General features: G+C 37.7%; 18 non-coding genes and 1 pseudogene across 18 annotated transcripts; all 19 read left to right on the top strand.

Moving 5' to 3' along the window:
• The first annotated feature begins 512 nt into the window (after window positions 1-512).
• On the top strand, window positions 513-672 carry LOC147516630 (U1 spliceosomal RNA). Its single transcript, XR_015214554.1, has one exon. It is a non-coding gene; the product is annotated as a U1 spliceosomal RNA (small nuclear RNA).
• A 2,328-nt stretch (window positions 673-3,000) lies between these two features.
• Window positions 3,001-3,196, top strand: LOC147516629 (U2 spliceosomal RNA). Its single transcript, XR_015214535.1, has one exon. It is a non-coding gene; the product is annotated as a U2 spliceosomal RNA (small nuclear RNA).
• A 770-nt stretch (window positions 3,197-3,966) lies between these two features.
• On the top strand, window positions 3,967-4,162 carry LOC147516628 (U2 spliceosomal RNA). Its single transcript, XR_015214538.1, has one exon. It is a non-coding gene; the product is annotated as a U2 spliceosomal RNA (small nuclear RNA).
• Window positions 4,163-4,903: 741 nt separating this feature from the next.
• LOC147516627 (U2 spliceosomal RNA) lies at window positions 4,904-5,099 on the top strand. Its single transcript, XR_015214537.1, has one exon. It is a non-coding gene; the product is annotated as a U2 spliceosomal RNA (small nuclear RNA).
• A 766-nt stretch (window positions 5,100-5,865) lies between these two features.
• Window positions 5,866-6,061, top strand: LOC147516626 (U2 spliceosomal RNA). The gene has a single exon (XR_015214506.1). It is a non-coding gene; the product is annotated as a U2 spliceosomal RNA (small nuclear RNA).
• Window positions 6,062-6,827: 766 nt separating this feature from the next.
• LOC147516625 (U2 spliceosomal RNA) lies at window positions 6,828-7,023 on the top strand. Its single transcript, XR_015214528.1, has one exon. It is a non-coding gene; the product is annotated as a U2 spliceosomal RNA (small nuclear RNA).
• A 763-nt stretch (window positions 7,024-7,786) lies between these two features.
• On the top strand, window positions 7,787-7,982 carry LOC147516624 (U2 spliceosomal RNA). Its single transcript, XR_015214508.1, has one exon. It is a non-coding gene; the product is annotated as a U2 spliceosomal RNA (small nuclear RNA).
• A 767-nt stretch (window positions 7,983-8,749) lies between these two features.
• LOC147516623 (U2 spliceosomal RNA) lies at window positions 8,750-8,944 on the top strand. Its single transcript, XR_015214534.1, has one exon. It is a non-coding gene; the product is annotated as a U2 spliceosomal RNA (small nuclear RNA).
• A 773-nt stretch (window positions 8,945-9,717) lies between these two features.
• On the top strand, window positions 9,718-9,913 carry LOC147516622 (U2 spliceosomal RNA). The gene has a single exon (XR_015214533.1). It is a non-coding gene; the product is annotated as a U2 spliceosomal RNA (small nuclear RNA).
• A 751-nt stretch (window positions 9,914-10,664) lies between these two features.
• On the top strand, window positions 10,665-10,860 carry LOC147516621 (U2 spliceosomal RNA). The gene has a single exon (XR_015214526.1). It is a non-coding gene; the product is annotated as a U2 spliceosomal RNA (small nuclear RNA).
• Window positions 10,861-11,626: 766 nt separating this feature from the next.
• LOC147516620 (U2 spliceosomal RNA) lies at window positions 11,627-11,822 on the top strand. The gene has a single exon (XR_015214520.1). It is a non-coding gene; the product is annotated as a U2 spliceosomal RNA (small nuclear RNA).
• Window positions 11,823-12,588: 766 nt separating this feature from the next.
• LOC147516619 (U2 spliceosomal RNA) lies at window positions 12,589-12,697 on the top strand (annotated as a pseudogene).
• A 663-nt stretch (window positions 12,698-13,360) lies between these two features.
• LOC147516618 (U2 spliceosomal RNA) lies at window positions 13,361-13,556 on the top strand. The gene has a single exon (XR_015214527.1). It is a non-coding gene; the product is annotated as a U2 spliceosomal RNA (small nuclear RNA).
• A 688-nt stretch (window positions 13,557-14,244) lies between these two features.
• Window positions 14,245-14,440, top strand: LOC147516617 (U2 spliceosomal RNA). Its single transcript, XR_015214516.1, has one exon. It is a non-coding gene; the product is annotated as a U2 spliceosomal RNA (small nuclear RNA).
• Window positions 14,441-15,211: 771 nt separating this feature from the next.
• Window positions 15,212-15,407, top strand: LOC147516616 (U2 spliceosomal RNA). Its single transcript, XR_015214513.1, has one exon. It is a non-coding gene; the product is annotated as a U2 spliceosomal RNA (small nuclear RNA).
• Window positions 15,408-16,164: 757 nt separating this feature from the next.
• LOC147516615 (U2 spliceosomal RNA) lies at window positions 16,165-16,360 on the top strand. Its single transcript, XR_015214510.1, has one exon. It is a non-coding gene; the product is annotated as a U2 spliceosomal RNA (small nuclear RNA).
• Window positions 16,361-17,119: 759 nt separating this feature from the next.
• On the top strand, window positions 17,120-17,315 carry LOC147516614 (U2 spliceosomal RNA). The gene has a single exon (XR_015214518.1). It is a non-coding gene; the product is annotated as a U2 spliceosomal RNA (small nuclear RNA).
• A 774-nt stretch (window positions 17,316-18,089) lies between these two features.
• Window positions 18,090-18,285, top strand: LOC147516613 (U2 spliceosomal RNA). The gene has a single exon (XR_015214511.1). It is a non-coding gene; the product is annotated as a U2 spliceosomal RNA (small nuclear RNA).
• Window positions 18,286-19,053: 768 nt separating this feature from the next.
• Window positions 19,054-19,249, top strand: LOC147516612 (U2 spliceosomal RNA). Its single transcript, XR_015214514.1, has one exon. It is a non-coding gene; the product is annotated as a U2 spliceosomal RNA (small nuclear RNA).
• Window positions 19,250-19,534: the final 285 nt, after the last annotated feature.

The following is a 19,534-nucleotide window of genomic DNA, read 5'->3' as shown; positions in this document are numbered from 1 at the left end:
AATGCAAGAAAGAGAACCAGTGAAGGCAGTGATGTAACGCAAGCCATCAAACATATGAATCCTATTCCTATGTAATCATCTATACCAACAGAACTTACAGACTTGGATAACTTGTCATCTTAAAAGTGCAAACCATTATCTATGTTAGAGTAAGGATAAGTGCAAACCATTGAAAATAAGACCATTATGGCTTGTAACTCTAATGGAGTTGTGGAGTGAAGGTAAGGATAAGTGTATCCTATGTGCAGATGAAAGGTTGTAGTGAGGAGCCGAGGCGCTTGCCTAGTCCGATATGAGCAATCACAGTCTTTGCTTCCCCACCCCGCCGTGATTCTTCAATTTAATGATGTTGTCCCAAAGTACCTCCCTTCTTTATGGGTTCTTAGGCTTGTGCAGATCAATCTTTTTAAGGTTTTGACAAAACATTTGAGCTTTAGTCCCACATCGACGAATTACACTAGGGGCATAGGGAAAAGACCAGTATAAAACAATGCTGAGATGCACGTTAAAACATACTTACCTGGACGGGGTCAATGGGCGATCAAGAAGGTCCATGGCCTAGGTTAGTGACTTCCATTGCACTTAGGAGGGGTGCTAGCTTAAGATATCTCCAAGTGGGATAGTCTGCGTCATAATTTGTTGTAGTGGGGAACGCGTTCGCGCGGCCCCTGCCCAAAGTCATTGTTTAAATTTTATGTGCTCTAGCAAATGATATCAGAGATATATAGATTGATCCTGATTTCTTTTAATTGTTGCACTGGAAAAGACATACGATACCTCTTTTCTAACTCGTGTCTTGAGATTCGATTTTACTAGTACCACAAACTGTGGATCTGCGTTGGTTGGTGGAAATCACACCTGGTTGTGTGTAAGGAGAGGAGAGATCTTAGCTAAATTATAAGTGGAAAAGGATTTTACAACTTGCTAAGGAGAGATCTAAATTATAAGTGGAAAAGGATCTTACAACTTCCTAAGTTGTTACAGAAGCCGGACTGACTGTTAGTATTTGCTAGTGCAAATAATAGAAAGAAGTGTACTACACTTCACACTTGGTAGATAGAGCTTCTCCCCTCACAAGAAATTCAAGTTTAGGTATGGTGTCATTCATACGAAGTTACTTAGCAAGCCCTTTGGGTTGAACTTGTTACTCCAATCGTGACAAACTGATTTTCCAGGGAAATACATAAGTAATATTATCTTCATTTGAAACATGGTTTAGAAATTAAAATGTAGCCCTTTGGGCAAGGGCAGGAACGAAACCTTAAGGTATGTTCTCCCGAGCAATCTTTGACATCAAAGTCTTTTTCACAACGTGTTCTCAAGATTCACGGCCTAACAGCCATAAGAATTTCAGCAATTTTTTGGTTTAAAGGGTGTGATTGATTAATGAATAAAATAGAGTTACAATTCTTTGATTACAAGAAAAAAGTAAGATGGTAACTTCATGTTACATATCTAAATTACCTAAGATTTGGATCTTCAATCCTTAGAAAGTCTGGCCTTCCATTCCACCACATTTTGGTTCCAACAGTTAGTGTCGCACCATGCTTAGACATGTTGTCTGCAGCGCTTTAAATTAGCTTCTTGCCATGTATGCGTGATATTGATCCATCTAGTTTCCCTCTTTAGATGTTCCCATGTGTCACGCAATGACCAGTGTACCATATTCTTTTGAAATTCTTAAGCTACTACCGTAGAGTCTGTTTCAACTTTCAACTCATATATACGCCCAGCCCATCTCGAGTGCTTTCTTGATCCCTTCCATGACTGATGCTGTCTCTGCCATATTGTTTGTTGCTATACCAGGGCCGGCCCTAGCTTCGTGTGGCCTGAAGCGAAACTCAGAACTCGAGGCCTTTTTCCAAACCAAATTTTAAGTCAGTTACTCCATTTTTTTGTTTACAATTCTACACTACATAGCAAGTTTTCTTTGCCTAATAGAATTGAAATTTATGCTTATTTTGATTAATTTGTTTCTCATAGGTCTGGTTAGACTTATCATTTGTGGAGATATAGTATAGAGATGGAAAATTGAAAATTTAACCATTTGAAATTTGAGATATTTTTGGAAATTCTTTTTAACATAAGAGAAGGAGAATTATTACCTTTTATTAGGAGACTTGTATGGGATATGTATTATGTTTTGTAGTATCCAAAAATCTTTTAGTAAGATTTATTAGCTATTTAGTAGGAATTTTATGTTGCATAGTACGATTTTTGTGGAAATTTGAGGCCTTTTTTCACTCGAGGCCTTAGGCAATTGCCTAACTCGCCTTATGGACGAGCCGACACTGTGCTATACCAAGCCCTCCAGCTGCAACACCTAAAACTTTTGCCTTGATCGTCTCTAAAGACATTACCCCACCCTTGGTTATGTGCAGTAAACTTTGTCCTTATTCTACTAATAAGAGTTTGAGAGTACGCAGTATCTTTGCTTGTGGTTTTTCAGGAGCGTTATACACTAGTAGATGAGAAAAAGAACAACGGTATAAATGTTGAAGAGGCTCGACTAGCTTGAACAACAGTTGCCCGAGTCAGATTCGGCCATTAACTTAGTCCTGCCCAAATCAACGGCTTTCGCAATACATTGCACTATGACTTGTGTTTCTGCAACATAAATGTTCTCAACACCCAAGCCACCAATATACACCTATGATGTTCTCAGTCTCTCAATGTTGTCTCTGAATACACCACCCCAACTTGAATTGCCCTAGTTCCCAACCTAAATATGCATCTCTTGACTGTTTAAATCAAAGTAGAATTATTTTGAGACTTCATTCTCTCTTTCTGTCTGTGTGCATATACAATCCGTTCACATTCTTAACCTTGTTGATTACTACTTTTTCCAGGATTTATGTTATGTTCGTTTATGTTAGAATATCATTCTTACGTCCAAGAGCATGCTGTGACTTGTACACAAACTATGTGTTTACTCCCACATCGGTTACGTACCAAATATATTTGCAGATACAAAAGCAGATATTGAACAATAAGCAATTCATACCTTTCTCGGCCATTTGGCTAAGATCAAGTGTTGTATCTATTCTTATTAGTTTAATATCTCATATGTGAGGCATTGCCTCACACGATATTAAATTAATTTTTGATTTGGGGAGGTTTGCCATATTAGATTCCTATTGAGTCCTTCAAGAGTCGCCCATTCGTCGCACTACTGCTTGGGCCTTGCTCGCCCTTCCAAATCAATGAATATTATTAGTATGCAAAAGCTGCCTACTCATAAAGAAAGAAAAGAACAATGGGTTTGAATAATTAAATAGGGCGAAGGCATACGCAATAGCCATGAATTACAAAAGGGTGATTTACTAAAGTGTATAACCTATTGGATGAAAGGAAAGAGAAAAATACGTAATTCTAGTAATTAAGAAAGGTTGGTTTGCTGCTCCCACAATTAAGATACGTCTTAATAGCTGATTACACTGGGGCACTGAAATTTGCTTCCCTCAACTACCTTGAACAACAGTTGCCCGAGTCAGATTCGATCAATAACTTAGTCATGCCTAAGTCAACTGCTTTTGCAATACATTGCACTATGACTTGTGTTTCTACAACATAACTGTTCTCAACACCCAAGCCACCAATATACACCTATGATGTTCTTAGTTTCTCACTGTTGTCTCTGAATACACCACCCCAACCTGAATTGCCCGCTTTCCCCAACCTAAATCTGAATCTCTTGACTGTTTAATTCAAAGCATAATTATCTTGAGACTTTATTCTGTCTTTCTGTCTGTGTGTATATATGATCCGTTCACATTCTTAACCTTGTGGATTACAACTTTTTCCTGGATTTATGTTATGTTAGTTAATGTTAGAATATCATTCTTACATATAAGGGCGTGCTGCAACTTGTACACAGACTGTGTGTTTACTCCCACATCGGCTACGTACAAAATATATTTGAAAAGCAATAGGATACAAAAGCAGACATTGAACAATAAGCAATTCATACCTTTCTCTGCCTTTTGGCTAAGGTCAAGTGCAGTATCTGTTTTTATCAGTTTAATATCTTATATGTGAGGCAATGCCTCACACGGTATTAAATTAATTTTTTATTGGAGGAAGTTTGCCATAATAGTTTGCTACTGAGTACTTCAAGAGTCGCCCATTCGTTGCACTACTCTTTGGGCCTGGATCGCCCTACCAAATCAATGCAAATTATTAACATGCAAAAGCTGTTTGCTCAAAACGAAAGAAAAGAACTATGGGTTTGAAACTTTGAATAAATAAATAGGGCGAAGGTATACGGAATAGCCTTGATTTACAAAAGCGTCTAACTTATTGGATGAAAAAATACGCAATTCTAGTTGTTTAGAAAGGTTGGTCTACTGCTCTCACCATTTAGACACGTCTTAATAGTTGATCACTATGGGGCACTGAAATTTGCTTCCCTCCAACTACCTTGAACAACAGTTGCCCGAGTCAGATTCGATCAATAACTTAGTTATTCCCAAATCAACTACTTTCGTAATACATTGCACTATGACTTGTGTGTCTGCAACATAACTGTTCTCAACACCCAAGCCAACAATATACACCTATGATGTTCTCAGTTTCTCACTCATGTCTCTGAATACACCACCCCAACCTGAATTGCCCGAGTTCCCAACCTAAATATGCATCTCTTGACTATATAAAGCAAAGCATAATTATCTTGAGACTTCATTCTCTACTTCTGTCTGTGTGCATTTACGATCTGTTCACATTTTTAACCTTATGGACTAGGATTTATGTTATGTTCGTTTATGTTAGAATATAATTCTTACGTCCAAGGGCGTGCTGTGACTTGGACACAAACTATGTGTTTATGCCCATATCGACTACGTACAAAATATATTTGCAGAGCAATACGATACAAAAGCTGACATTAAACAATAAGCAATTCATACCTTTCTCGACCTTTTGGCTAAGATAAAGTGTAGTATCCTTTCTTATCAATTTAATATCTGATATGTGAGGCAATGCCTCACACGGTATTAAATTAATTTTTGATTGGGGGAGGTTTGCCATAATAGCTTGCTATTGAGTTCTTCAAGAGTTGCCCATTCGTTGCAGTACTCCTTGGGCCTGGCTCGCCTTTCCAAATAATTGAAAATTATTAACATGCAAAAGCTGCTTGCTCAAAACGTAAGAAAAGAACTATGGGTGTGAAATTTTGAATAAATAAATAGGGCGAAGGTATACGGAATAGCCATGATTTACAAAAGCGTCTAACTTATTGCATTAAAGGAAAAAGAAAAATATGCAATTCTAGTTGTTTAGAAAGGTTGGTCTGCTGCTCCCACTATTGAGACACGTCTTAATAGTTGATCACTCTGGGGTACTGAAATTTGCTTCCCTCCAACTACCTTGAACAACAGTTGCCCAAGTCAGATTCGATCAATAACTTAGTCATGCCCAAATCAACTGCAATCGCAATACATTGCACTATGACTTGTGTTTCTGCAACATAACTGTTCTCAACACCCAAGCCAGCAATATACACCTATGATGTTCTCAGTTTCTCACTGTTGTCTCTGAATACACCACCCCAACCTGAATTGCCCGAGTTCCCCAACCTAAATATGCATATCTTGACTGTTTAAATCAAAGCATAATTTTCTTGACACTTCATTCTCTCTTTCTGTCTGTGTGCATATACGATCCGCTCACATTCTTAACCTTGTGGATTACAACTTTTTCCAGAATTTATGTTATGTTCATTTATGTTAGAATATTATTCTTACGTCCAAGGGCGTGATGTGACTTGTACACAAACTATGTGTGTTTACTCCCACATCGGCTACGTACAAGATATATTTGAAGAGCAATAGTACACAAAAGCAGACGTTGAACAGTAAGCAATTCATACCTTTCTCGGCCTTTTGGTTAAGATCAAGTGTAGTATCTGTTCTTATCAGTTTAATATCTGATATGTGAGGCAATGCCTCACATGATATTAAATTAATTTTTGATTGGGAAAGGTTTGCCACAATAGCTTGCTATTGAGTCCTTCAAGAGTCGCCCATTCGTTGCACTACAGCTTGGGCCTGGCTCGCCTAACCAAGTCAATGAAAATTATTAACATGCAAATGCTGCTTGCTCATAACGGAAGAAAAGAACTATGGGTTTAAAGAAATCAATAGGGCGAAGGCATACGCAATAGCCATGATTTACGAAAGCGTGATTTACAAAAGCGTCTAACCTATTGGATGAAAGGAAAAATAAAAATACGCAATTCCAGTAAGAAAGGTTGGTCTGCGTCTCCCTCGAATGAGACACATCTTAATAGTTTATCACTCTGGGGCACTAAAATTTGCTTCCCTCCAACTAGCTTGAACAACAGTTGCCCGAGTCAGGTTCGATCAATAACTTAGTCATGCCCAAATCAACTGCATTTGCAATACATTGCACTATGACTTGTGTTTCTACAATATAATTGTTCTCAACACCCAAGCCACCAATATACACCTATGATATTCTCAGTCTCTCACTGTTGTCTCTGAATACACCACCCTAACCTGAATTGCCCAAGTTCCCAACCTAAATATCCATCTCTTGAGTGTTTAAATCAAAGCATAATTATCTTGACACTTCATTCCCTCTTTCTGTCTGTGTGCAAATACGATCAGTTCACATTCTTAACCTTGTGGATTACAACTTTTACCAGGATTTATGTTATGTTTGTTTATGTTAGAATATTATTCCTACGTCCAAGAAAGTGCTGTGACTTGTACACAAACTATGTGTTTACTCCCACATCGGCTACGTACAAAATATATTTGCAAAGTAATATGATACAAAAGAAGACAAGGAATAATAAGCAATTCATACCTTTCTCAGCCTTTTGGCTAAGATCAAGTGTATTATTTGTTCTTATCAGTTTAATATTTGATATGTGAGGCAATGCCTCACACGGTATTAAATTAATTTTTGATTGTGGTAGGTTTGCCATAATAGCTTGCTCTTGAGTCCTTCAAGAGTCGCCCATTCGTTGCACTAGTCCTTGGGCCTGGCTCGCCCTACCAAATCAATGAAAATTATTAACATGGAAAAGCTGCTTGCTCAAAACGAAAGAAAAGTACTATGGGTTCGAAACTTTGAATAAATAAATAACGCGAAGGTATACGAAATAGCCATGATTTACAAAAGCGTCTAACTTATTGGATGAAGGGAAAATGAAAAATACGCAATTCTAGTTGTTAAGAAAGGTTGGTCTACTGCTCCCACCATTGAGACAAGTCTTAATACCTGATCACTCTGGGGTAATGAAATTTGATTCCCTCCAACTAGCTTGAACAACAGTCGCCCGAGTTAGATTCGATCAATAACTTAGTCATTCCCAAATCAACTGCTTTTGCAATACATTGCACTATGACTTGTGTTTCTGCAACATAACTGTTCTCAACACCCATGCCACCAATATACACCTATGATGTTCTATGTTTCTCACTGTTGTCTCTGAATACACCACCCCAAACTGAATTGCCCGACTTCCCAACCTAAATATGCATCTCTTGACTCTTTAAATCAAAGCATAATTATCTTGAGACTTCATTCTCACTTTCTGTCTGTGTGCATTTTCGATCCGTTCACATTCTTCACCTTGTGGATTACAACTTTTTCCAGGATTTATGTTATGTTCGTTTATGTTAGAATATCATTCTTACATCCAAGGGCGTGCTGTGACTTGTACACCAACTATGTGTTTACTCCCTCATCGGCTACGTACAAAATATATTTGCAGAGCAATAGGATACAAAAGCTGACATTGAACAATAAGCAATTCATACCTTTCTCTGTCTTTTGGCTAAGATCAAGTGTAGTATCTGTTCTTATCAGTTTAATATCTGATATGTGAGGCATTGCCTCACACGATATTAAATTAATTTTTGACTTGGGGAGGTTTTCAACAATAGCTTGCTATTGAGTCCTTCAAGAGTCGCCCATTCGTTGCACTTCTGCTTGGGCCTGGCTTGCCCTACCAAATCAATTAAAATAATTAACATGCAAAAGCTGCTTGCTCATAACGAAAGAAAAGAACTATGGGTTTTAAAAAATAAATAGGGCGAAGGCGTACGCAATAGCCATGATTTACAAAAGCGTGATTTACAAAAGCGTCTAACCTATTGGATGAAAGGAAAAAGGAAAATACGCAATTATAGTAAGAAAGGTTGGTCTGCTGCTCCCTCCATTAAGACACATCTTAATAGTTTACCACTCTGGGGCACTGAAATTTGCTTCCCTCCAACTAGCTTGAACAACAGTTGCCAGAGTTAGATTTGATCATTAACTTTGTCATGCCCAAATAAACTGCTTTCGCAATACATTGCACTATGACTTGTGTTTCTGCAACGTAATTGTTCTCAACACCCAAGCCAGAAATATACACCTATGATGTTCTATGTCTCTCAATGTTGTCTCTGAATACACCACCCCAACCTGAATTGCCCGAGTTCCCAACCTAAATATGCATCTCTTGACTGTTTAAATCAAAGCATAATTATCTTGAGACTTCATTCTCTCTTTCTGTCTGTGTGTATATACGATCCGTCAACATTCTTAACCTTGTTGATTACAACTTTTTCCAGGATTTATGTTATGTTCATTTATGTTAGAATATCATTCTTACGTCCAAGGACGTGCTGTGACTTGTACACAAACTATGTGTTTACTCCCACATCGGTTACGTACCAAATATATTTGCAGAGCAATAGGATAGAAAAGCAGATATTGAACAATAAGCAATTCAAACCTTTCTCGGCCGGTTGGCTAAGATCAAGTGTTGTATCTGTTCTTATTAGTTTAATATCTGATATGTGAGGCATTGCCTCACACGATATTAAATTAATTTTTGATTGGGGGAGGTTTGCCATATTAGATTGCTATTGAGTCCTTCAAGGGTCGCCCATTTGTTGCACTACTGCTTGGGCCTTGCTCGCCCAACCAAATCAATGAAAATTATTAGTACGCAAAAGCTGCCTGCTCATAAAGAAAGAAAAGAACTATGGGTTTGAATAATTAAATAGGGCGAAGGCATACGCAATAGCCATGAATTACAAAAGCGTGATTTACTAAAGCGTATAACCTATTGGATGAAAGGAAAGAGAAAAATACGCAATTCTAGTAATTAAGAAAGGTTGGTCTGTTGCTCCCAAAATTAAGACACGTCTTAATAGCTGATTACACTGGGGCACTGAAATTTGCTTCAATCCAACTACTTTGAACAACAGTTGCCCGAGTCAGATTCGATCAATAACTTAGTCATGCCCAAATCAACTGCTTTTGTAATACATTGCACTATGACTTGTGTTTCTAAAACATAACTGCTCTCAACACCCAAGCCACCAATATAAACCTATGATGTTCTCAGTTTCTCACTGTTGTCTCTGAATACACCACCCCAACCTGAATTGCCCGCTTTCCCCAGCCTAAATCTGAATCTCTTGATTGTTTAATTCGAAGCATAATTATCTTGAGACTTTATTCTGTCTTTCTGTCTGTGTGCATATACGATCCGTTCACATTCTTAACCTTGTGGATTACAACTTTTTCTTGGATTTATGTTATGTTAGTTTATGTTTGAATATCATTCTTACGTCCAAGGGAGTGCTGCGACTTGTACAAAGACTATGTGTGTTTACTCTCACATTGGCTACGTACAAAATATATTTGAAGAGCAATAGGATACAAAAGCAGACATTGAACAATAAACAATTCATACCTTTCTCGGCCTTTTAGCTAATATCAAGTGTAGTATCTGTATTTATCAGTTTAATATCTTATATGTGAGGCAATGCCTCACACGGTATTAAATTAATTTTTGATTGGGGGAGGTTTGCCATAATAGCTTGCTATTGAGTCCTTCAAGAGTCTCCCATTCGTTGCACTACTCTTTGGGCCTGGCTCGCCCTACTAAATCAATGAAAATTATTAACATGCAAATGCTGCTTGCTCAAAATGAAAGAAAATAACTATGGGTTTGAAACTTTGAATAAATAAGTAGGGCGAAGGTATACGGAATAGCCTTGATTTACAAAAGCATCTAACTTATTGGAAGAAAGGAAAAAGAAAAATACGCAATTCTAGTTGTTTAGAAAGGTTGGTCTACTGCTCCCACCATTTAGACACATCTTAATAATTGATCACTCTGGGGCACTGAAATTTGCTTCCCTCCAACTACCTTGAACAACAGTTGCCCGAGTCAGATTCGATCAATAAATTAGTTATTCCCAAATCAACTGCTTTTGTAATACATTGCACTATGACTTTTGTGTCTGCAACATAACTGTTCTCAACCCCCAAGCCACCAATATACACCTATAATGTTCTCTGTTTCTCACTGTTGTCTCAGAATACACCACCCCAACCTGAATTGCCCGAGTTCCCAACCTAAATATGCATCTCTTGACTATTTAAATCAAAGCATAATTATCTTGAAACTTCATTCTCTCTTTCTGTCTGTGTGCATTTACGATCCGTTCACATTCTTAACCTTGTGGACTAGGATTTATGTTATGTTCGTTTATGTTAGAATATAATTCTTACATCCAAGGGCTTGCTGTGACTTGTAAACAAACTATGTGTTTACTCCCACATCGGCTACATACAAAATATATTTGCAGAGCAATACGATACAAAACCTGACATTAAACAATAAGCAATTCATACCTTTCTCGGCCTTTTGGCTAAGATCAAGTGTAGTATCTGTTCTTCTCAGTTTAATATCTGATATGTGAGGCAATGCCTCACACGGTATTAAATTAATTTTTGATTGGGGGAGGTTTGCCATAATAAATTGCTATTGAGTCCTTCAAGAGTCGCCCATTCGTTGCACTACTCCTTGGGCTTGGCTCGCCCTTCCAAATAATTGAAAATGATTAACATGCAGAAGCTGCTTGCTCAAAATGAAAGAAAAGAACAATGGATGTGAAATTTTGAATAAATAAATAGGGCGAAGGTATACGGAATAGCCATGATTTACAAAAGCGTATAACTTACTGGATTAAAGGAAAAAGAAAAATATGCAATTCTAGTTGTTTAGAAAGGTTGGTCTGCTGCTCCCACCAATGAGACACGTCTTAATAGTTGACCACTCTGGGGTACTGAAATTTGCTTCCCTCCAACTACCTTGAACAACAGTTGCCCGAGTAAGATTTCATCAATAACTTAGTCATGCTCAAATCAACTACTATAGCAATACATTGCACTATGACTTGTGTTTCTGCAGCATAACTGTTCTCAACACCCAAGCCACCAATATAAACCTACGATGTTCTCTGTTTCTCATTGTTGTCTCTGAATACACCACCCCAACCTGAATTGCCTGAGTTCCCCAACCTAAATATGCATATCTTGACTGTTTAAATCAAAGCATAATTTTCTTGACACTTCATTCTCTTTTTCTGTCTGTGTGCATATACGATCCGCTCACATTCTTAACCTTGTGGATTACAACTTTTTCCAGAATTCATGTTATGTTCGTTTATGTTAAAATATCATTCTTACGTCCAAGGGCGTGATGTGACTTGTACACAAACTATGTGTGTTTACTCCCACATCGGCTACGTACAAGATATATTTGAAGAGCAATAGGACACAAAAGAAGACATTGAATAATAAGCAATTCATACCTTTCTCGGCCTTTTGGCTAAGATCAAGTGTAGTATCTGTTCTTATCAGTTTAATATCTGATATGTGAGGCAATGCCTCACACGAAATGAAATTAATTTTTGATTGGGAGAGGTTTGCCACAATAGCTTGCTATTGAGTCCTTCAAGAGTCTCCCATTCGTTGCACTACAGCTTGGGCCTAGCTCGCCCTACCAAATCAATGAAAATTATTAACATGCAAAAGCTGCTTGCTCATAACGGAAGAAAAGAACTATGGGTTTAAAGAAATAAATAGGGCGAAGGCATACGCAATAGCCATGATTTACGAAAGCGTGATTTACAAAAGCGTCTAACCTATTGGATGAAAGGAAAAATAAAAATACGCAATTCTAGTAAGAAAGGTTGGTCTACTTCTCCCCCCATTGAGACACGTCTTAATAGTTTATTACTCTGGGGCACTAAAATTTGCTTCCCTCCAACTACCTTGAACAACAGTTGCCCAAGTCAGATTCGATCAATAACTTAGTCATGCCCAAATCAACTGCATTTGCAATACATTGCACTATGACTTGTGTTTCTGCAATATAATTGTTCTCAACACCCAAGCCACCAATATACACCTATGATGTTCTCAACTTCTCACTGTTGTCTCTGAATACACCACCCCAACCTGAATTGCCCGAGTTCCCATCCTAAATATGCATCTCTTGACTGTTTAAATCGAAGCATAATTATCTTGACACTTCATTCTCTCTTTCTGTCTGTGTGCATATACGATCTGTTCACATTCTTAACCTTGTGGATTACAACTTTTTCCAGGATTTATGTAATGTTTGTTTACGTTAGAATATTATTCTTACGTCCAAGAAAGTGTTGTAACTTGTACACAAACTATGTGTTTACTCCCACATCGGCTCTGTACAAAATATATTTGCAAAGCAATAGGATACAAAAGCAGACAAGGAACAATAAGCAATTCATATCTTTCTCGGCCTTTTGGCTAAGATCAAGTGTAGTATCTGTTCTTATCAATTTAATATCTGATATGTGAGGCAATGACTCACACGGTATTAATAGGGCAAAGGTATAAGGAATAGCCATGATTTACAAAAGCGTCTAACTTATTCGATGAAAGGAAAAGGAAAAATACGCAATTCTAGTTGTTAAGAAAGGTTGGTCTGCTGCTCCCACCATTGAGACACGTCTTAATAGTTGATCACTCTGGGGAACTGAAATTTGCTTCCCTCCAACTACCTTGAACAACAGTTGCCCGTGTCAGATTCAATCAATAACTTAGTCATGCCCAAATCAACAGGTTTTGCAATACATTGCAATATAACTTGTGTTTCTGCAACATAAATGTTCTCAACACCCAAGCCACCAATATACACCTATGATGTTCTCAGTTTCTCACTGTTGTCTCTAAATACACCACCCCAACCTGAATTGCCCGAATTCCCCAACCTAAATATGCATCTCCTGACTGTTTAAATTACAACATAATTATCTTGAGACTTCATTCTCTCTTTCTGTCTGTGTGCATGTACGATCCGTTCACATTCTTAACCATGTGGATTACAACTTTTTCCATGATTTATGTTATGTTCGTTTATGTTAGAATATTATTCTTATGTCCAAGGGAATGCTGTGACTTGTACACAAACTATGTGTTTACTCCTACATCGGCTACGTACAAAAATTATTTCCAGAGCAATAGGATACAAAAGCTGACATTGAACAATAAGCAATTCATACCTTTCTTGGCCTTTTGCCTAAGATCAAGTGTAGTATATGTTCTTATCAGTTTAATATCTTATATGTGAGGCATTGCCTCACATGATATTAAATTCATTTTTGACTGGGGGAGGTCTACCACAATAGCTTGCTATTGAGTCCTTCAAGAGTCGCCCATTCGTTGCACAACTGCTTGGGCTTGGCTTGCCCTACCAAATCAATGAAAATTATTAACATGCAAAAGCTGCTTGCTCATAACGAAAGAAAAGAACTATGGGTTTGAATAAATAAATCTGGCGAAGGCATACGCAATGACCATGATTTACAAAAGCGTGATTTAGAAAAGCGTCTAACCTATTGGATGAAAGGAAAAAGAAAAATACGCAATTCTAGTAAGAACGGTTGGTCTAATGCTCCCTCCATTGAGATTCAATCAATAACTTTGTCATGCCCAAATCAACTGCTTTTGCAATACATTGCACTATGACTTGTGTTTCTGCAACATATATAACTGTTCTCAACACCAAAGCCACCAATATACACCTATGATGTTCTCAGTCTCTCACTGTTGTCTCTGAATACACCACCCCAACCTGAATTGCCGAGTTCCCAGCCTAAATATGCATCTCTTGACTATTTAAATCAAAGCATAATTATCTTGACACTTCATTCTCCCTTTCTATCTGCGTGCATATGCGGTCTGTTCATATTCTTAACCTTGTGGATTACAACTTTTTCCAGGATATATGTGATGTTTGTTTATGTTAGAATATTATTCTTACGTCCAAGGGCGTGCTATGACTTGTACACAAACTGTGTGTTTACTCCCACATCGGCTACATAGAAAATATATTTGCAAAGCAATAGGATACAAAAGCAGATATGGAACAATAAGCAATTCATACCTTTCTCGGCCTTTTGGCTAAGATCAAGTGTAGTATCTGTTTTTATCAGTTTAATATCTGATATGTGAGGCAATGCCTCACACGGTATTAAATTAATTTTCGATTGGGGTAGGTTTGCCATAATAGCTTGCTATTGAGTCCTTCAAGAGTCGCCCATTCATTGCACTAGTCCTTGGGCCTGGCTCGCCCTACCAAATCAATGAAAATTATTAACATGCAAAAGCTACATGCTCAAAACTTAACGAAAGAAAAGTACTATGGGTTTGAAACTTTGAATAAAAAAATAGGGCAAAGGTATACGGAATAGCCATGATTTACAAAGGCGTCTAACTTATTGGATGAAAGGAAAAAGAGAAATATGCAATTCAAGTTGTTAAGAAAGGTTGGTCTGCTGCTCCCACCCTTGAGACACGTCTTAATAGTTGATCACTCTGGGGAACTGAAATTTGCTTCCCTCAAACTACCTTGAACAACAGTTGCCCGTGTCAGATTCGATCAATAACTTAGTCATGCCGAAATCAACAGCTTTTGCAATAGATTGCACTATGACTTGTGTTTTTGCAACAATACAGTGCTCAACACCCAAGCCACCAATATACACCTATGATGTTCTCAGTTTCTCATTGTTGTCTCAAAATACACCACCCCAAACTGAATTGTCCGAGTTCCCCAACCTAAATACGCATCTCTTGACAGTTTAAATCAAAGCATAATTATCTTGAGACTTCATTCTCTCTTTCTTTCTGTGTGCATATACGATCCGTTCACATTATTAAACTTGTTGATTACAACTTTTTCTAGGATTTATGTCATGTTCATTTATGTTAGAATATCATTCTTACGTCCAAGGGCGTGCTGTGACTTGTACACAAACTATGTCTGTTTACTCCCACATCGGATACGTACAAAATATATTTGGAGAGCAATACGATACAAAAGCAGACATTGAACAATAAGCAATTCATACCTTTCTCGGCCTTTTGGCTAAGATCAAGTGTAGTATCTGTTCTTATCATTTTAATATCTGATATGTGAGGCAATGCCTCACATGATATTAAATTAATTTTTGGTTGGGGGAGGTTTGCCTCATTAGCTTGCTATTGAGCCCTTCAAGAGTCGCCCATTCGTTGCATTACTACTTGGGCCTGGCTCGCCCTACCAAATCAATGAAAATTATTTGTATGCAATAGTTGCTTGCTCATAAAGAAAGAAAAGAACAATGGGTTTGAATAATTAAATAGGACGAAGGCATACGCAAGTATTAGCCATGATTTACAAAAGCGTAACCTATTGGATGAAAGGAAAGAGAAAAATATGCAATTCTAGTAATTAAGAAAGGTTGGTCTGCTGTTCCCACCATTGAGACACGTCTTAATAGCTGATCACTCTGGGGTAAGGAAATATGCTTCCCTCCAACTAGCTTGAACAACAGTTGCCCGAGTCAGATTCGATCAATAACTTAGTCATTCCTAAATCAACTGCTTTTGCAATGCATTGCACTATGACTTGCGTTTCTGCATCATAACTGTTCTCAACACCCTTGGCACCAATATACACCTATGATGTTCTATGTTTCTCACTGTTGTCTCTGAATACACCACCCCAACCTGAATTGCCCGACTTCCCAACCTAAATATGCTTCTCTTGACTATTTAAATCAAAGCATAATTATCTTCAGACTTCATTCTCTCTTTCTGTCTGTGTGCATTTACGATCCGTTCACATTCTTCACCTTGTGGATTACAACTTTTTCCAGGATTTATGTTATGTTCGTTTATGTTAGAATAACATTCTTACATCCAAGGGCGTGCTGTGACTTGTACCCAAACTATGTGTTTACTCCCACATTGGCTACTTACAAAATATATTTGCAGAGCAATAGGATACAAAAGCTGACATTGAACAATAAGCAATTCATACCTTTCTCGGCCTTTTGGCTAAGATCAAGTGTAGTATCTGTTCTTATCAGTTTAATATCTGATATGTGAGGCATTGCCTCACACGATATTAAATTAATTTTTGATTGGGTGAGGTTTGCCACAATAGCTTGCTATTGAGTCCTTCAAGAGTCGCCCATTCGTTGCACTACTGCTTGGGCCAGGCTTGCCCTACCAAATCAAAGAAAATTGATAACATGCAAAAGCTGCTTTCTCAAAATGAAAGAAAAGTACTATGGGTTTGAAACTTTTAATAAATAAATAGGGCGAAGGTATACGGAATAGCCAAAGCGTCTAACTTATTGGATGAAAAGAAAAAGAGAAATACGTAATTCTAGTTGTTAAGAAAGGTTGGTTTGCTGCACCCACCTTTGAGACACGTCTTAATAGTTGATCACTTTGGGGAACTAAAATTTGCTTCCCTCCAACTACCTTGAACAACAGTTCCCCGTGTTAGATTCGATCAATAACTTAGTCATGCCCAAATTAACAGCTTTTGCAATAGATTGCACTATGACTTGTGTTTCTGCAATAGAACTATTCTTAACACCCAAGCCACCGATATACACCTATGATGTTCTCAGTTTCTCACTGTTGTCTCTAAATACACCACCCCAACCTTAATTGCCCGAGTTCCCCAACCTAAATATGCATCTCTTGACTGTTTAAATCAAAACATAATTATCTTTAGATTTCATTCACTCTTTCTTTCTTTGTGCATATACGATCCGTTCACATTCTTAACCTTGTTCATTACAACTTTTTCCAGGATTTATGTCTTGTCGTTTATGTTAGAATATCATTCTTACGTCCAAGGGCGTGTTGTGACTTGTACACAAACTATGTGTGTTTACTCCCACATCTGCTACGTACAAAATGTATTTGAAGAGCAATACGCGCGATACAAAAGCAGACATTGAACAATAAGCAATTCATACCTTTCTCGGCCTTTTGGCTAAGATCAAGTGTAGTATATGTTCTTATCAGTTTAATATATGATATGTGAGGCAATGCCTCACACGATATTAAATTAATTTTTGATTGGGGGAGGTTTGCCACAATAGCTTGCTATTGATCCTTTCAAGAGTCGCCCATTCGTTGCACTACTGCTTGGGCCTGGCTCGCCCTACCAAATCAATGAAAATTATTAGTATGCAAAAGTTGCTTGCTCATAAAGAAAGAAAAGAACTATGGGTTTGAATAATTAAATAGGATGAAGGCATACGCAATTAATAGGCATGTTTTACAAAAGCGTGATTTATAAAAGCGTCTAACCTATTGGATGAAAGGAAAGAGAAAAATACGCAATTCTAGTAATTAAGAAAGGTTGGTCTGCTGCTCCCACCATTGAGACACGTCTTAATAGCTGATCACTCTGGGGTAATAAAATTTGCTTCCCTCCAACTAGCTTGAACAACAGTTGCCCGAGTCAGATTCGATCTATAACTTAGTCATGCCCAAATCAACTGCTTTTGCAATACATTGCACTATGACTTGTGTTTCTGCAACATAACTGTTCTCAACACCCGAGCCACCAATATACACCTATGATGTTCTATGTTTCTCACTGTTGTCTTTGAATACACCACCCCAACCTGAATTGCCTGACTTCCCTACCTAAATATGCATCTCTTGACTATTTAAATCAGAGCATAATTATCTTGGGACTTCATTCTCTCTTTCTATCTGTGTGCATTTATGATCCGTTCACATTATTCACCTTGTGGATTACAACTTTTTCCAGGATTTATGTTATGTTCGTTTATGTTAGAATATCATTCTTACGTCCAAGGGCGTGCTGTGACTTGTACACAAACTATGTGTTTACTCCCACATAGGCTACGTACAAAATATATTTGCAGAGCAATAGGATACAAAAGCTGACATTGAACAATAAGTAATTCATACCTTTCTCGGCCTTTTGGCTAAGATCAAGTGTAGTATCTGTTCTTATCAGTTTAATATCTGATATGTGAGGCATTGCCTCACACGATATTAAATTAATTTTTGACTGGGGGACGTTGGCCACAATAGCTTGCTATTGAGTCCTTCAAGAGTCGCCCATTCGTTGCACTACTGCTTGGGCCTGGCTTGCCCTACCAAATCAATGAAAATTATTAACATGCAAAAGCTGCTTGCTCATAACGAAAGAAAAGAACTATGGGTTTGAATAAATAAATAGGGCGAAGGCGTACGCAATGGCCATGATTTTCAAAAGCGTGATTTACAAAAGTGTCTAACCTATTGGATGAAAGGAAAAAGAAAAATACGCAATTCTAGTAAGAAAGGTTGGTCTGCTGCTCCCTCCATTGAGACACGTCTTAATAGTTTATCACTCTGGGGAACTGAAATTTGCTTCCCTCCAACTAGCTTGAACAACAGTTGCCCGAGTCAGATTCGATCTATAACTTTGTCATGCCCAAATCATCTGCTTTTGCAATACATTGCACTATGACTTGTGTTTCTGCAACGTAATTGTTCTCAACACCCAAGCCACCAATATACACCTATGATGTTCTCAGTCTCTCATTGTTGTCTCTAAATACACCACCCCAACCTAAATTGCCCGAGTTCCCAACCTAAATATACATCTCTTGACTGTTTAAATAAAAGCATAATTATCTTGACACTTCATTCTCTCTTTATGTCTGTGTGCATATACGATCCGTTCACATTCTTAACCTTGTGGATTGTGAGTTTTTCCAGGATTTATGTTATGTTCGTTTATGTTAGAATATCATTCTTACGTCTAAGGGCGTGTTGTGACTAGTACACAAGCTATGTGTGTTTACTCCCACATCGGCTACGTAAAAAGTATATTTGAAGAGCTATAAGGTACAAAAGCAGACATTGAAAATTAAGCAATTCATACCTTTCTTGGCCTTTTGGCTAAGATCAAGTGTAGTATCTGTTCTTATAAGTATAATATCTGATATGTGAGGCAATGCCTCACACGATATTAAATTAATTTTTGATTGGGGGATGTTTGCCACAATAGCTTGCTATTGAGTCCTTCAAGAGTCGCCCATTCGTTGCACTACTGCTTGGGCCTGGCTCACCCTACCAAATCAATGAAAATTATTAACATGCAAAAGCTGCTTGCTCGTAACGAAAGAAAAGAACTATGGGTTTGAATAAATAAATAGGGTGAAGGCATATGATAAGCACCCAAAACTGTAATATTAAACCCCGAGAGACATAGCATTTTGGTCGATTATGTGTTTAATAATCATGTAATAATTAATTTTTGTACTTTTGCAGGTTTCCGCATTTAAAATGAATATAATGATAAAACATGCATCGAGAATGCGGGAATCTTTGGAATATTTGAAGTTTCCCACTCAACCCC

This window comes from Coptis chinensis, chromosome 2 (assembly GCF_015680905.1).
Source record: "Coptis chinensis isolate HL-2020 chromosome 2, ASM1568090v1, whole genome shotgun sequence".
Taxonomy (NCBI): Eukaryota; Viridiplantae; Streptophyta; class Magnoliopsida; order Ranunculales; family Ranunculaceae; genus Coptis; species Coptis chinensis.
Note: the sequence above shows the minus strand (reverse complement) of the source record. Positions and strands in the feature narration are given on the sequence as shown.